Below are 14,677 nucleotides of genomic sequence, written 5' to 3' on the forward strand. Positions count from 1 at the left end.
CTTTCATCACTTTAAATATGTCCTGCCAGTCCCTTCTGGCTTGCAGTTTCTGCTGAAAGATCAGCTGTTAACCTTATGGGGATTCCCTTGTGTGTTATTTATTGTTTTTTCCCTTGCTGCTTTGAATATGTTTTCTTTGTATTTAATTTTTGACAGTTTGATTAATATGTGTCTTGGCGTATTTCTCATTGGATTTATCCTGTATGGAACTCTCTGTGCTTCCTGGACTTTATTAACTATTTCCTTTCCCATATTAGGGAAGTTTTCAACTATAATCTCTTCAAATATTTTCTCAGTCCCCTTCGTTATCTCTTCTTCTTCTGGAACCCCTATAATTCGAATGTTGGTGCATTTAATGTTGTCCCAGAGGTCTCTGAGACTGTCCTTAATTCTTTTCATTCTTTTTTCTTTATTCTGCTCTGCAGTAGTTATTTCCACTACTTTATCTTCCAGGTCACTTACCGTTCTTCTGCCTCAGTTATTCTGCTATTGATCCCATCTAGAGTACTTCTAATTTCATTTATTGTGTTGTTCATCGTTGCTTGTTTCATCTTTAGTTCTTCTAGGTCCTTGTTACATGTTTCTTGCATTTTGTCTATTTTATTTCCAAGATTTTGGATCATCTTTACTATCATTATTCTGAATTCTTTTTCAGGTAGACTGCCTATTTCCTCTTCATTTGTTAGGTCTGGTGGGTTTTTATCTTGCTCCTTCATCTGCTGTGTGTTTTTCTGTCTCCTCATTTTGCTTATCTTACTGTGTTTGGGGTCTCCTTTTTGTAGGCTGCAGGTTCATAGTTCCCGTTGTTTTTGGTGTCTGTCCCCAGTGGCTAAAGTTGGCTCAGTTGGTTGTGTAGGCTTCCTGGTGGAGGGGACTAGTGCCTGTGTTCTGGTGGATGAGGCTGGATCTTGTCTTTCTGGTGGGCAGGTCCACGTCTGGTGGTGTGTTTTGGGGTGTCTGTGGACTTATTATGATTTTAGGCAGCCTCTCTGCTAATGGGTGGGGTTGTGTTCCTGTCTTGCTAATTGTTTGTCATAGGGTGTCCCGCACTGTAGCTTGCTGGTCGTTGAGTGAAGCTGGGTGCTGGTGTTGAGATGGAGATCTCTGGGAGATTTTCGCCATTTGATATTATGTGGAGCTGGGAGGTCTCTTGTGGACCAGTGTCCTGAAGTTGGCTCTCCCACCTCAGAGGCACAGCACTGACTCCTGGCTGTAGCACCAAGAACCTTTCATCCACACGGCTCAGAATAAAAGGGAGAAAAAGTAGAAAGAAAGAAAGAAAGAGAGAGAGAGAGGGAGGGAGGGAGGGAGGGAGGAAGCCAGGCAGGCGGGAAGGAAGGAAAGAAAGAAAGAACTAAAGAAGATAAAATAAAGTAAGATAAAATAAAATAAAGTTATTAAAATAAAAAATAATTATTAAGAAAAAAACATTTTTTAAAAAAAGAAAAAAAAAAGGACGGATAGAGCCCTAGGACAAATGGTGGAAGCAAAGCTATACAGACAAAATCTCACACAGAAGCATACACATACACACAAAAAGAGGATAAGGGGAAAAAATAATAAATCTTGCTCTCAAAGTCCACCTTCTCAATTTGGGATGATTCGTTGTCTATTCATGTATTCCACAGATGCAGGGTACATCAAGTTGATTGTGGAGCTTTAATCCACTGCTTCTGAGGCTGCTGGGAGAGATTTCCCTTTCTCTTCTTTGTTCTCACAGCTCCCAGGGCTCAGCTTTGGATTTGGCCCGGCCTCTGCGTGTAGGTCGCCGGAGGGCGTCTGTTCTTCGCCCAGACAGGACGGGGTTAAAGGAGCCACTGATTCAGGGCCTCCGGCTCACTCAGGCTGGGGGCAGGGAGGGGTACGGAGTGCGGGCGTGACATTGCACCAGCCTGAGGCGCACCGTGCGTTCTCCCGGGGAAGTTGTCCCTGGGTCCCGGGACCCTGGCAGTGGTGAGGTGCACAGGCTCCCTGGAAGGGGGGTGTGAATAGTGACCTGTGCTCGCACACAGGCTTCTTGGTGGCGGCAGCAGCAGCCTTAGCGTCTCATGCCTGTCTCTGGGGTCAGCGCTTTTAGCCGCGGTTCGCACCCGTCTCTGGAGCTCCTTTAAGCAGCGCTCTTAATCTCTCCTCGTGCACCAGGAAACAAAGCGGGAAGAAAAAGTCTCTTGCCTCTTCGGCAGGTCCAGACTTTTCCCCGAACTCCCTCCCAGCTAGCCGTGGTGCACTAACCCCCTGCAGGCTGTGTTCATGCCGCCAACCCCAGTCCTCTCCCTGCACTCCGACCGAAGCCGAGCCTCAGCTCCCAGCCCCACCCGCCCCGGCGGGTGAGCAGACAAGCCTCTCGGGCTGGTGAGTGCTGGTCGGCACCGATCCTCTGTGTGGGAATCTCCTCGCTTTGCCCTCCGCACCCCTGTTGCTGCGCTCTTCTGCGCGGCTCCGAAGCTTTCCCCCGCCACCACCCGCAGTCTCCACCCGCGAAGGGGCTTCCTAGTGTGTGGAATCCTTTCCTCCTTCACAGCTCCCTCCCACTGGTGCAGGGCCCGTCCCTATTCTTTGTCTCTGTTTATTCTTTTTTCTTTTGCCCTACCCAGGTACGTGGGGACTTTCTAGCCTTTTGGGAGGTCTGAGGTCTTCTGCCAGCGTTCAGTAGGTGTTCTGTAGGAGTTGTTCCACGTGTAGATGTATTTCTGGTGTATCTGTGGGGAGGAAAGTGGTCGCCGCGTCTTACTCTTCCGCCATCTTCCCCTCGTCCTCTCAATATTTTTATACATTATGAAATGGTCACCACTATGAGTCTAGTTACCATCTATCACCGTACAAGTTATCACAGTATTATTAGCTATGTTGCCTGTGCTGTACAGAACATCCCCATGACTTATTTTGTAACTGTAAGTTTGTGCCTCTTAATCCTCTTTACCTATTTTGCCCATCCTCCCACTCCCCTCTCCTCTGGCAACCACTAGTTTGTTCTCTGTATCTGAGTCTATTTCTGTTTTGTTATGTTTGTTCTTTTATTTTATTTTTTTTAGATTCCACGTATAAGTGATATCGTATGGTATTTGTCTTTCTCTGTCTGAGTTATTTCACTTAGCATAATTTTGAAGAATGAATTTAAGTTGGGCAAATAGAGAAGGGAAGAAGGACAAAACAGGCTAGAGATGAGCGGTGCTATGGCAGGGAGCAGGAAAGGAGAAGTTACCTCCCGGAAGCTGGAAGAAGGAATATAAGGTACAGTGTGGAATGGTGAGAGACAGACCAGAGGGAATAGGCAGGGGTCAGATCATGGGGGGCCCTGTATGAACCATGCCAGCAAGTTTGTTTTTCACTTTGAAGGCAATAGGAAGCAACCTAAATATTTTAAGCAAGGGAGTGACATGATCAGATTTGTATGATAAACATATCACTGGGACTGAAGAGTCAAATATAGGTGCATTAACTAGCAGACTGGGAACAGGAAGAGCATTAGGGAAAGTGCTGCAGTGGTCTGGTTGAGGCATGATGGGGACCCAAATTAAGGCACAGGGCAGAAAGGAAGGAAGGGGTATAAGGAATATCAAGTGGGGAAAGGATTCGTGTACACACACACACACACACACACACACACACACACATGCAACTGATTGATAAAATATTTTTTAAAACCTTGCCATCACTAATAAAGCAATAAAAAGTAAAATGGTATGCTGTTTCCTTCCATCAGCTTGATAAGGGTTTTTGTTTTGTTTGAGGGAATAAAGGAGCAGGAGACTTGGGGAAAGTTTGGATGTGTTGAGTTTGAGGTCACTGTGGGCCTCCAGGTGGAGACCATTGGTAGTTGGCTCTGTGGGTCTAGAGCTCAAAAGAGAAGCCTAGGCTACAGACAGAGTTTGGGAGTCCTCCATGGTAGGTGGTGGTCAGAAGCTTTGGAAGTAGGTGAAGTTACCAAGAGAGAGTCTATAGAGAGGCTGTAAGGCAAAACCCAGGAGAATACTGGCCATCAAGGTGAACAGAGGTTGAAGAGCAGTTGAAGGAGGCTGAGAAGGAATGGTCAGAGAAATAGGAGGAAAACTAGAAGAAAGTAATGTCATGGAAGCCAAGGGAGGAAGGAGTGACAAGAAGGAGGGAGTGATGAAGAGTGCCAAATGTTGCAGAGAGGTCAAACAAGACTGACCTTTAGGCTGAAAAGTATGTATTGTATTTAGCAAACAAGTCATCAGTGACTTCTTTTATTTCACTTAATGTTCATTATTTATTTCATCCCTCTCCCCCATTTCCTTTGTATTAATTAACTCAAGTTGCTATTCAGTTCTTTTATTTTCCTTGTTACTTTGGGAGCTGTACTCTTCCATTCTACAATCTGCCTCCTTTGTGTCACTCAGTCAGACCTATTATATGAAGACGTGTCCAACTATTTCCTCCAGATTCTTTATTCTCCTGCTGTTCTTCCTCCTCTGCAGGATGAAATCTTTAGAATGCGTTCACTTCCCACTCTCACACAGCAACATGAGACCTGTGGAAAACTTTTACTTCCCCTCTTTCTCCTTCAGTACTTTTAGTTCCAGGCTTTTCCCCTTGAAATATGTCTCTTCTATTTTGAGCACTTCTATTACACATTTCTAAATGGTCTTTTATTATCCATCCAAATATAACTAATTATATATTGTACAGATTCTTGCTCAACATTATTTGTTTTCTTTTCCATCCTCCCTCTATCCTGAAGCCTTTAAGCTGATTCATTTATTGTTTGGTTAGATCGTTTCTTAACATCTTTTTCTCTGATGAAAGATGTGGGTGACATGTCCTTTGAATCCTTGCATATCCTCAAATATATTCCTATTCCTCTGACAGGGGAGTAAGACCTTGCTACAGTATTCTCAGTATGCAGGGTTTTTTTTCTGGTAATCTTTGCATGATTCACTCCAGTCTTCTCTGCCTCAAGTGTTATAGATAAGAAAGTTGATGCCCCCGTGATACTTCTTCCTCTGTAAGTAACTTGTACTTTCTTTCTGGAAGAGTATAGGTTTTCTTTTTATTCTCAGACCAGTAATTTACCAAGCTATGACTCATTTGTCTTGCCCACAACTTACTGAAACCTTCCAACCAGCAGACTCAGTCCTTTAATTTAGCTTGGAAATTTTACTTCCTATTACTTAAGTACTACCTCTTTTCCATCTCCTTAATTTGCAGATCTTATCTTCTGGTTTCAGAAAGTCTTTTTATGCTCTACTGCAATCTTTACATCCTGATCTTATTTTTAAAGTTATCATTGTTCTCTGCTATTGGTTTGGTTTCATGCAAGCCTCTTCTAAGTATTGCTCGTCCCTCTTATGGTAGTCTTTTCTTATGTCTGCTCTCTGGGCTCCGTTCCAGCCGCTAGGGTACCTTAAGAAGGAGCAGACCCACAAATGGTGGGTATTAGTCCCCTTATCAAGGCCACAGGAGGAAGACTCTCATTTCCCAGTTTTCTCACATCTCCTACTCTCAGGAACAAAGATAAACTCAGTGCACCTGTATGATTCCTCTCCCTCTCATCTAGCCAGGTCCCTTTGCCAGGATACCTACTGATGCCAGATACTGGTGCCTTCTTATGAACACAGAAGAAGGGGCAATTTAGAGAGCAGGTGCTTACATGCCCAGCTTTAAGAAAGCAGGATGATTCCATTCAAGAAGTCATCTCAGAGTAATATCTGAGATGGATCCAGAGTAGGAAGACCTGGGCCCTCCTTCCCCCGACAAACACACCAATTCAGCAGCAATTCATGGACAGATTCTCTCAGTGAGAAATCCAGAAACCAACTGAAAGTCTCATGCACCCCAGGCAAACAGTAAGCCAGACTTGCTGAAGCTACTAGGGACACCCTTTTGCCAGAATTGCTACCCCCAGCACAGCTCTATATGATCAAGAAGAAAAACCTTAGCTCCCAGTTTCTCCTAGGAAGGAAAAGAGTTGTTTCACATGTCCAGTGCCCCAAATTTTCTGCGGGGGCTTCCCATAGAACTGGCTTCCATCTTGCCAGTCTTGGAGCTCTGATGTATCCAGCACAGTCTAACCACACAGAGGAGAACAGAGACAGCTATGTGGACTGGTAGATACCATGGCTTCTCCCCTCTACTCAGCACAGAGTGAACAAACAAAAGCCATAGCTGCCTGATTCTCCTTGGCAAGGGAAAGATTTCTTCAGGCTTCTAATACCACAACTTTCTGGGGGTTTCCTACAGGACTGACATCTGACTTGCTTGTCTTGGAATGTTGATGTGACCTGGCAAAATCTAGCCACCTGGGGGCTAGTGAGAACAGAGAGAGATTTGGGCTGGCAGTCACCATAGTATCCTTTCATGTTTCAGCATAGAGCAAGCAGGTTTTTTTTAAAAACCCAGTTCCCAGATTCTCCCTGTGGAGGGAAGAAGTTGGACAGAGTGTCCAATGACCCTAGACACCTGGGGATTGCAAAGAACAAAAGAAATGGACTAGGTTAGCATGAAAGACTGAGAGGCCCTCAGAATTGCTGGCCAGGCTGATTGGTGGGAGTCTCCTCCTGTACAAGGCCAGTCTGCTTTGTCTAGTGCACAGACACTAACACAGAAGGCCAAGGAAAAGGTGTGCCAAACAATGTAACAACATAAATCTCCAGAGAACTACCCTAATGAAATGGAATTATATGATCTATCTGACAGAGAATTAAAAATAACTGTCATAAAGATACTCACTGGGGTCAAGAAAACAATGCATGAACAAAATTATAATTTTAACTAAGAGATAGAAAATGTTAAGAAAAGGACCAAACAGGAATCATGGAGCTGAAGAACACAATAACTGAACTGAGAAATTTACTAGAGGAGCTCAGCAACTCACTAGATTAAATAGAAAAAAGGATCAGTGAACTCAAAGACGAGTCATTGAAAATAATTCAGTCAGAAGAGCAAAAAGAAAAACAGAATGAAAAACAGTGTAGAAAGTTTTAGGGACTTATGGGACATTATTAAATAGACCGATAGATGCATTGTGAGAATCCCAGAAGGATCAAAGAGAGAATGGACTAGAAAGTTTATTCAAAGAAATAATGGCTGAATACTTCCCAAATATGGGGAAGGAAATAGACATCCAGATCCAAGAAACCCAAAACACATCAAATAAGGTGAACCAAAAAAAAAAAAAACCCACAAAACCCCACATTAGGCACATTATAATCAAATTGTCAAAAGTCAAAGACAAAGAATTTTAAAAGCAGCAAGAGGAAAGCAACTTGTCACATACAAGTGAGCCACCATAAAACAATCAGTGATTTCTCAGCAGAAACTTTGCAGGCCAAAAGGGAATGGTATGATATATTCATAGTGCTCAAAGGAAAAAACTGCCACCAAAAATACTACACCTGGCAAAAACTGCCCTTCAGAAATGAAGATAAGGGACTTTCCTGGCCGTTCAGTGGTTAAGACTCCACGCTTCCGCTGCAGGGGGGTGTGGGTTCGATCCCTGGTCGGGGAACTAAGATCCTGCATGCCGTATGGTGCAGCAAATAAAGAAAGAAAGAAAGAAAGAATTTCCAGACAAACAAAAGCTGAGGGAGTTCATCACCACTAGACCTCCTAATAATAAATGCTAAAGGGAAGTTCTTCAAATTGAAATAAAAGGGTACTAAAAACAACACAATAGTATAAGAAAGCATGAAAATCTTGGTAAAGGTAAATATATACACAAATGCAGAGTTCTGTATTACTGTAATGATGGTGGGTAAATCATTTTTAATTCTCGTATATAAGTTAAAAAACAAAAGTACTAAAAATAACTATAACTAAAAAATATGTTAAAAGAGATACAACATGAATACATGTAAATTGTGACAACAGTAACATAAGGAGGGTCAGGAGAAATTAAAGGGTGGAGTCTTTGTATGTGATTGAATTTAAGTTATCAGCTTAAAATAGATTGTTATAACTATAAGATATTTTATGTAAGCCTCAAAGTAACCATAGACACAAAAATACCTAAAGTTACACAAAAGAAAAAGGAATCAAGGCCTATCAATACAAAAATAAAAATCAACAAAATACAAAGTAAGACAGCAAGAGAGGAAAAAGACAGGCAAAAGAATTACAAGATTAACAGAAAACAACATAATGGTCATAGGAAATCCTTCCCTATAAATAATTACTTTAAATGTAAATGGATTAAACTCTTCAATCAAAAGACAAAGAGTGACTAGAAGGATAAGAAAACAAGACCCAACTACATGCTGTCTACAAGAAACTCAGTTTAGATTAAGGGCATACGTAGCTGAAAATGAAGAGATTGAAAAAGATATTCCATACAAATGGTAACCAAAAGAGAGTAAAAGTGGCTAAGCTTCTATCAGACAAAATAAACTTTAAGGCAAAAATTGTTACAAGAGACAAATAAGTATATAAGATAAAAGTGTCAATCTACCAGGAAGATATAACAATATATATACATATATACACACCCAACATCAGAGCACTTCAACATATAAGTAAACATCAACAGAACTGAAGGGGAAAATAGAAAGCAATAGAAAAATGGTAGAATATTTCAGTACCTCACTTTCAATAATGGATAGAACATTCAGACAGAAGATTGATAAGAAAACATGGGACTTGAACAACACTATAGACCAAATGACCCTAACAGATATACACAGAACATTCTGCCCAATAGCAGAACACACATTCTTCTCAAGTACACATTGAACTTTCTCCAGGGTAGATCACATGTTAGGTCACAAAACAAGTCTTAACAAATTTAAGATTATTATCTTTTCTGACCACAGTGGAATTAAACTAGAAATCAATACCAGAAGGAAAACTGGAAAATTCACAAATGTCTGGAAATTAAACAACACACTCTTAAACAACAATTAGCTCAAAGAAGAGATCAAAAAGAAAATTAGAAAACTACCTCAAGACAAACAGAAACAAAATACAATATACTGAAACATACGGGATGTAGCAAAAAAAATACTAAGAGGAAATTTTATTGAGATAAATGCCTACACTATAAATGAAGGAAGATATCAAATAAAAACCTAACTTTACACCTCAAGAAAAACAATGAACAAACTAAGGCCAGAGTTAGTCAAAGAATGGAAATAAAGATTAGAGCAGAAATAAATAGAGTATAGAAAATCAACAGGAAAAAACAACAAAACTAAGAACTGGTTCTTTGAAATGATAAACCCTAAGCTAGACTAAGAACAAAAGAGAGAAGACTCAAATAAATAAAATCATCAGTGAAAGAGGAGACATTACCACCCATGCCACCGAAATAAAAGGATCAAAAGAGACTACTATGAATAATCATACACCAACAAATTGGATGACCTAGAAGAAATTGGTAAGTTTCTAGAAACATACACTCATGTATGTTTCATGAGACTGAATCATGAAGACATAGAAAATATGAATAGACCTGTAACTCGTATAGCGATTGAATGAGTAATCAAAAACCTCCCAAAAAAGTAAAGCCTAGGCCTAATACCAGTAGTATTAATGCCAATCCTTCTCAAAGTCTTTCAAAAGATTTAAAAGGAGGGAGCATTTCCACACTCATTTTATGAGGCCAACATTACCCTGATAACAAAGGCAGATAAAGACACCGCAAAAAAAAAAAAAAAAAAAAAAAACCCTGCAGGTTAACATCCATGATAAATATAGACGTAAAAATCCTCAACAAAATACTAGCAAATTGAATCCAACAGCACATTAAAAGAATCATACACCATAACCAAATGGAATTTATCTCTGGGTTGCTAAAGTCTTTCAACAGATGGAAATTAATTAATGTGTGCCACCACATAACAGAATAAAGGGAAAAAATCTCATGATTGTTGCAATAGATACAGAATAATATTTGACAGATTCAACATTCTTTCATGATAATAACCCCTCAACAAACTAAGAACAGCATAAAAGTACCTCCATATAATAAAGGTCATATATGAGAAGCCCACAGCTAACATCATACTCAATAGTGAAGAACTAAAGCTTTTCCTCTAAGATCAGAAACAAGGTAAGTATGCCTACATTCACCACTTTTAGTCAACATAGTACTGGAAGTCCTACCAGAGCAAATAGGTAAGAAAAGAAACAAAAGACATCCAAACTGGAAGGAAAGAAATAAAGTTGACCTTGTTTGCAGAAAACACAATTTTATAAATAGAAAACCCTAAAGACTCCATTAGAAACCGTTAGAATAAACAAATTCAGTAAAGATACAAAAATCAGTTGTGTTTCTATACACAAAGAGCAAACTATCTGAAAAGGAAATTAAGAGAACAGTCCCTTTACAATAGCACAAAATAATAAAATACTTAGGAATAAATTTAACTAAGGAAGTAAAAGACTTACATACTGAAAACTACAAAACTGGTGAAAGAAATCAAAGAAAATATACACAAATGGAAAGACAGTTTGTGATCACGGATTAGAAGACTTAATGTTGTTAAAATGTCCATAGTACCCAAAGTTATCTACAGATTCAATCCCTATCAAAATCCCAATGGCAGTTTTTACAGAAATAGGATAAACAATTCTAAAATTCATATGGACCCACAAAAGACCATGAATAGCCAAATCAATCTTGAGAAAGAAGCACAAAGCTGGAGGCATCACACTTCCTGATTTCAACATATATTACAAAACTATAGTAGTCAAAACAGTATGGTACTGGCATGAAGACAGAAGTATAGAGAATGAACCAGAATAGAGATCCCTGAAATAAATCCATGCATATACAATCAATTGATCTTTGACAAGTGTGCTGAGAAATACTCAAAGGGAAAATTATAGTCTCTTCAACAAATGGTGTTGCGAAAACTGGATATATATATAAAAAAGAATGAAATTGGACCCTTATATCATACACAAAAAGCAACTCAAAATGGATTAAAGACTTAAATGTAAGACCTGAAGCTCTGTAACTTCTAGAAGAAAACATAGTGGAAATTCTTCATGACATTGGTCTTGGTAATGATTTCATGGATCTAACACAAAAAGCACAGGCAGCAGAAGCAAAATAGACAAGTGAGACTACATCCAACTAAAAAGCTTCTGCACAGCAAAAGAAACAATCAACAGAGTAAAAAGGCAACATATGGAATGGGAAAAAATATTTGCAAACCATATGTCTGATAAGGGGTTAATCTCCAAACTATATAAGGAACTCCTACAACTCCATAGCACAAAAACTAATAACCTGATTAAAGAAATGGGCTAACTACTTAAATAGACATTTCTCCAAATAATACAAACACATGGCCAACAGGTACATGAAAAACTGCTCAGCATCACTAATCATCATGAAAATACAAATCTAAACCATAATGAGATATCATTTCACACTGGCTATCATCAAAAAACCAAAAGTCAACAGTGTTGGTGAGAATGTAGAGAAACTGAAACCTTTGTACACTGTTGGTAGGATTGTAAAATGGTACAGCTGCTATGGTACAGTATGAAGTTTCCTCAAAAAGTTAAAAATAGGACTATCACATGATCCAGCAATCCCACTCTTGAGTATTCACCCAAAAGAATTGAAATCAGGATCTCAAGGAGATTTCTGCACTTCTGTGTTCATTGTAGCATTATTCACAATAGCCAAGATGTGGAAACAACCTAAATGTCCATCAACAGATGAATGGATAAAGAAAATGTGGTATATACATACAATGGAACATTATACAGCCTTTAAAAAAGAAAGAAATTCTGCAATATGAGACAACATGGATGAGCCTTGAGGACATTATGCTAAAAAGGCATTATGAAAAAAGTCATCATGAAAGACAAATACTACATGATTTCATTTATGTGAGGTATCTAAAATAGTCAAGTTCATAGAAACAAAGAGTGGAATGGTGGTTGCCAGAGACTGGGGATGAGCCAGGGAAGATGAAATAGTTACTAATCAAAGGATGTAATATTTTAGTTAAGCAAGATGAATACATCCTAGAGATCTGCTGTATAACATTGTACCTATAGTCAGCAATACTGTATCATATACTTAAAACTTTGTAAAGCAGGTAGAGCTCATGTTAAGTGTTTTTACCATGATAACATGTTTTGAAAGAAGGTAAAATGACACACAAGAATAATTCATTCCTAGTTGTTTTGTAAGATCGTGAAACAAAGAATGAGAGAGAGAGAGGATGGGAGAGATGAAGCCCAGTATCACAGCTGTGCACATCTCTTAGAAAAAAAGAAAAAGAAGTCATCGCAGTCAGGCTCTGTAGTCTGATCTGCACTCCCCCTGGCTGGGGATAGTCCTCCAATGCCTGGCTTCAGTCCCCTGGCTCTGTAGACGTAGTGCCATCTTCTCCAGTCTTGATATTGGCAGGAATACCTTTTGGTCCCTCCCACTTAGCATCTGGAGAGATGAGGCATATATAATCTTGCTTGTCACTCTGGCTTCTGATCCCAGGAAGAAAAGGTCCTGGGCTCTCAGACTCCTACTTAACCTTTCTTTCAGGTTCACTATTCATCTCTGAGATGCAGAGATGATGGTTCCACTACCTAGTCTCCAGGAAATCATATTCTGACATCATTGCTCTCTGTGAACCCTCCATAAAATGTTAGACTGGGGACTGGTTTCCTCTCCCTTGTGAATCTCACACATTCTAGCATTCAGTGCTTATGCCGCCTTTGTTTTTAAGCCTTGGAGCCAAGTGCCACTCTAAGCCCTTTTCCATTTCATCACATTGAATCCTTTCCCTGCCCTATTTTCCCCTACTTTCTGCCCATGATCTTGAGCATTCCTAACTGGCCAAAATTTGGGCCAAGAAGGTTCCCACTTTCAATGAAGAGGGCATGGATAAATGCTGGTGAGGTTACAACAGGATGATCTTGAGCAAGGCACTTAACCCCACCTGAGCCTTGCTTTTCCATCTGTGAAATGGTTGTAAGACTTACCCTGCTCACTTCACAGGCTTATTATGGGGTTCAAATGACATGAGAAAGTACTTTGAAAACTGAACTGCTCTACACATATAAAGCTTTGTTTTGTCCTTGCAAAAACAGCGGTTCAAGTTTCTTTTAAGTGGGGCTTTGCAGTATTATCTTACTTCCACGGATTTAGCCATTTCAAAGCCAGTCTTGGAGCTCCTCTTCATATTTTTCCTTCAGCCTCTGAAAACAATCACTTTTTTTATTTACTGAAAGGCCATAACTCCAGATGAAAAAGAAGACTTCTCAACAGTCTGACAGGGTTACAATTAAGAGTCTACTAATGTTGGAATTTGGGGACCTGTCTGTCACTAATCAGGTGGAAATGTGGACATGGAGATGTGCCCATGTCCCCCTTCAAGGAAGGACTTGCTGCAGGGAGTGAGGTCAAGGTGTGCCTCAGCTTCAAGAGCCGCGGGGCCCAAGGCCACACCCTCCCCAGGGCAGCCCACATCTGCCCTGTGACCCAGAGAGAAGAGGGAGGAAGCCCAGTCATTCTGGCCTGACACAGGACACTGATGGGCAATGCTCAATCCAGAGCTTCCCAGTGGGCTGGCCAAGGCTTGGCAGAACTGCACTGAGTTGGACTTCTCTTTCTGCCCAATCCTGCTTCCTCTTTCTTTCCTTCATAGGTGCTGATCCCTAATATATATCTTGCACCCCAAATTGTATCTCAGTATCTGCTTCAGGGAACCCAGTCTGTGACAATTGGCTACCATGTGCTAAAAGGGCAGGATGGGATGGGGGGGTATGTTTACTGTAAACAAAGGAAACAAAGCACAGAAAGGGTAGAGGGGAAATTTGAGATAGCACTGCTGTACAACCTTGGATAGCTCCATGTCCAACAATAATTGGGCTGCTCAAAGGCCTAAGAAACTATAACTATGATAGGTGGAAATCTGTTACCTGATCAACTTAGACCAAAATCTCATAAGGGAAGCAATATCATCTAGCCTTATTCCTAACCTAGGCATAACCTGATTTGGTGGTCTCAGCCTGAAGCACCAAAGGCTGACTTCTCAGAAAATGCAAATATCTGCTGGGTATTATATAAAAACCCCAGCTAGTATCAAGATTAGCCAAATCATCTAAATGTTAGTTGCAGTTATATTTTTCAGCTACCTTTAAATGTACAGTGAAAGAGAAAGTGGCACTTTCTAGAACTCAGTGTTTTCTTATTTCATTTGGAAAAGTGGGTTTAAAGGCTGAGATTTAGCCTGGTGTGGGTCAGAGATCATACATAGTTTCTGTAGTGACAGGAGCCACTGCAAACCCTGCAAGAAAAGGTAATCTTTGAAAACGAAACACTGCCTCTGTCATCCACCAAACCAACCCCCCCCACACACACATACACTTAAAACCCCTCACTGGCTTCCCACTCCTCTAACAGTAAAGACCCCAGCCCTACAAAGTCCCACCCTCAGAGACTGGCCCCTAACTCTGTCTCCAGCCTCATTTCACTCCCTCCCCTCCTTGCTTCCAGTGCTCTCCATGCTGCAGCCACATTGGCCTTCTTAATGGTTCCTCAAACAAGCCATGGTACCTCCTGTTATAGGGCCTCACACATGCTCTCCCCTCTGCCTGCAACTCTCCCACCCAAACTGTCACCTAGTTAATGACGACTCACCTTTAGTTTCCAACTCAAGCACCATCAGTTCCTCTGGGAAGCCTTCCCTGGCACCACACTCCACGTCTAGGACAGGTACCTCGGTGATATAATCTCACAGAATCACACTCCTTTATT

This window comes from Lagenorhynchus albirostris, chromosome 1 (genome assembly GCF_949774975.1).
Source record: "Lagenorhynchus albirostris chromosome 1, mLagAlb1.1, whole genome shotgun sequence".
Classification (NCBI taxonomy): domain Eukaryota; kingdom Metazoa; phylum Chordata; class Mammalia; order Artiodactyla; family Delphinidae; genus Lagenorhynchus; species Lagenorhynchus albirostris.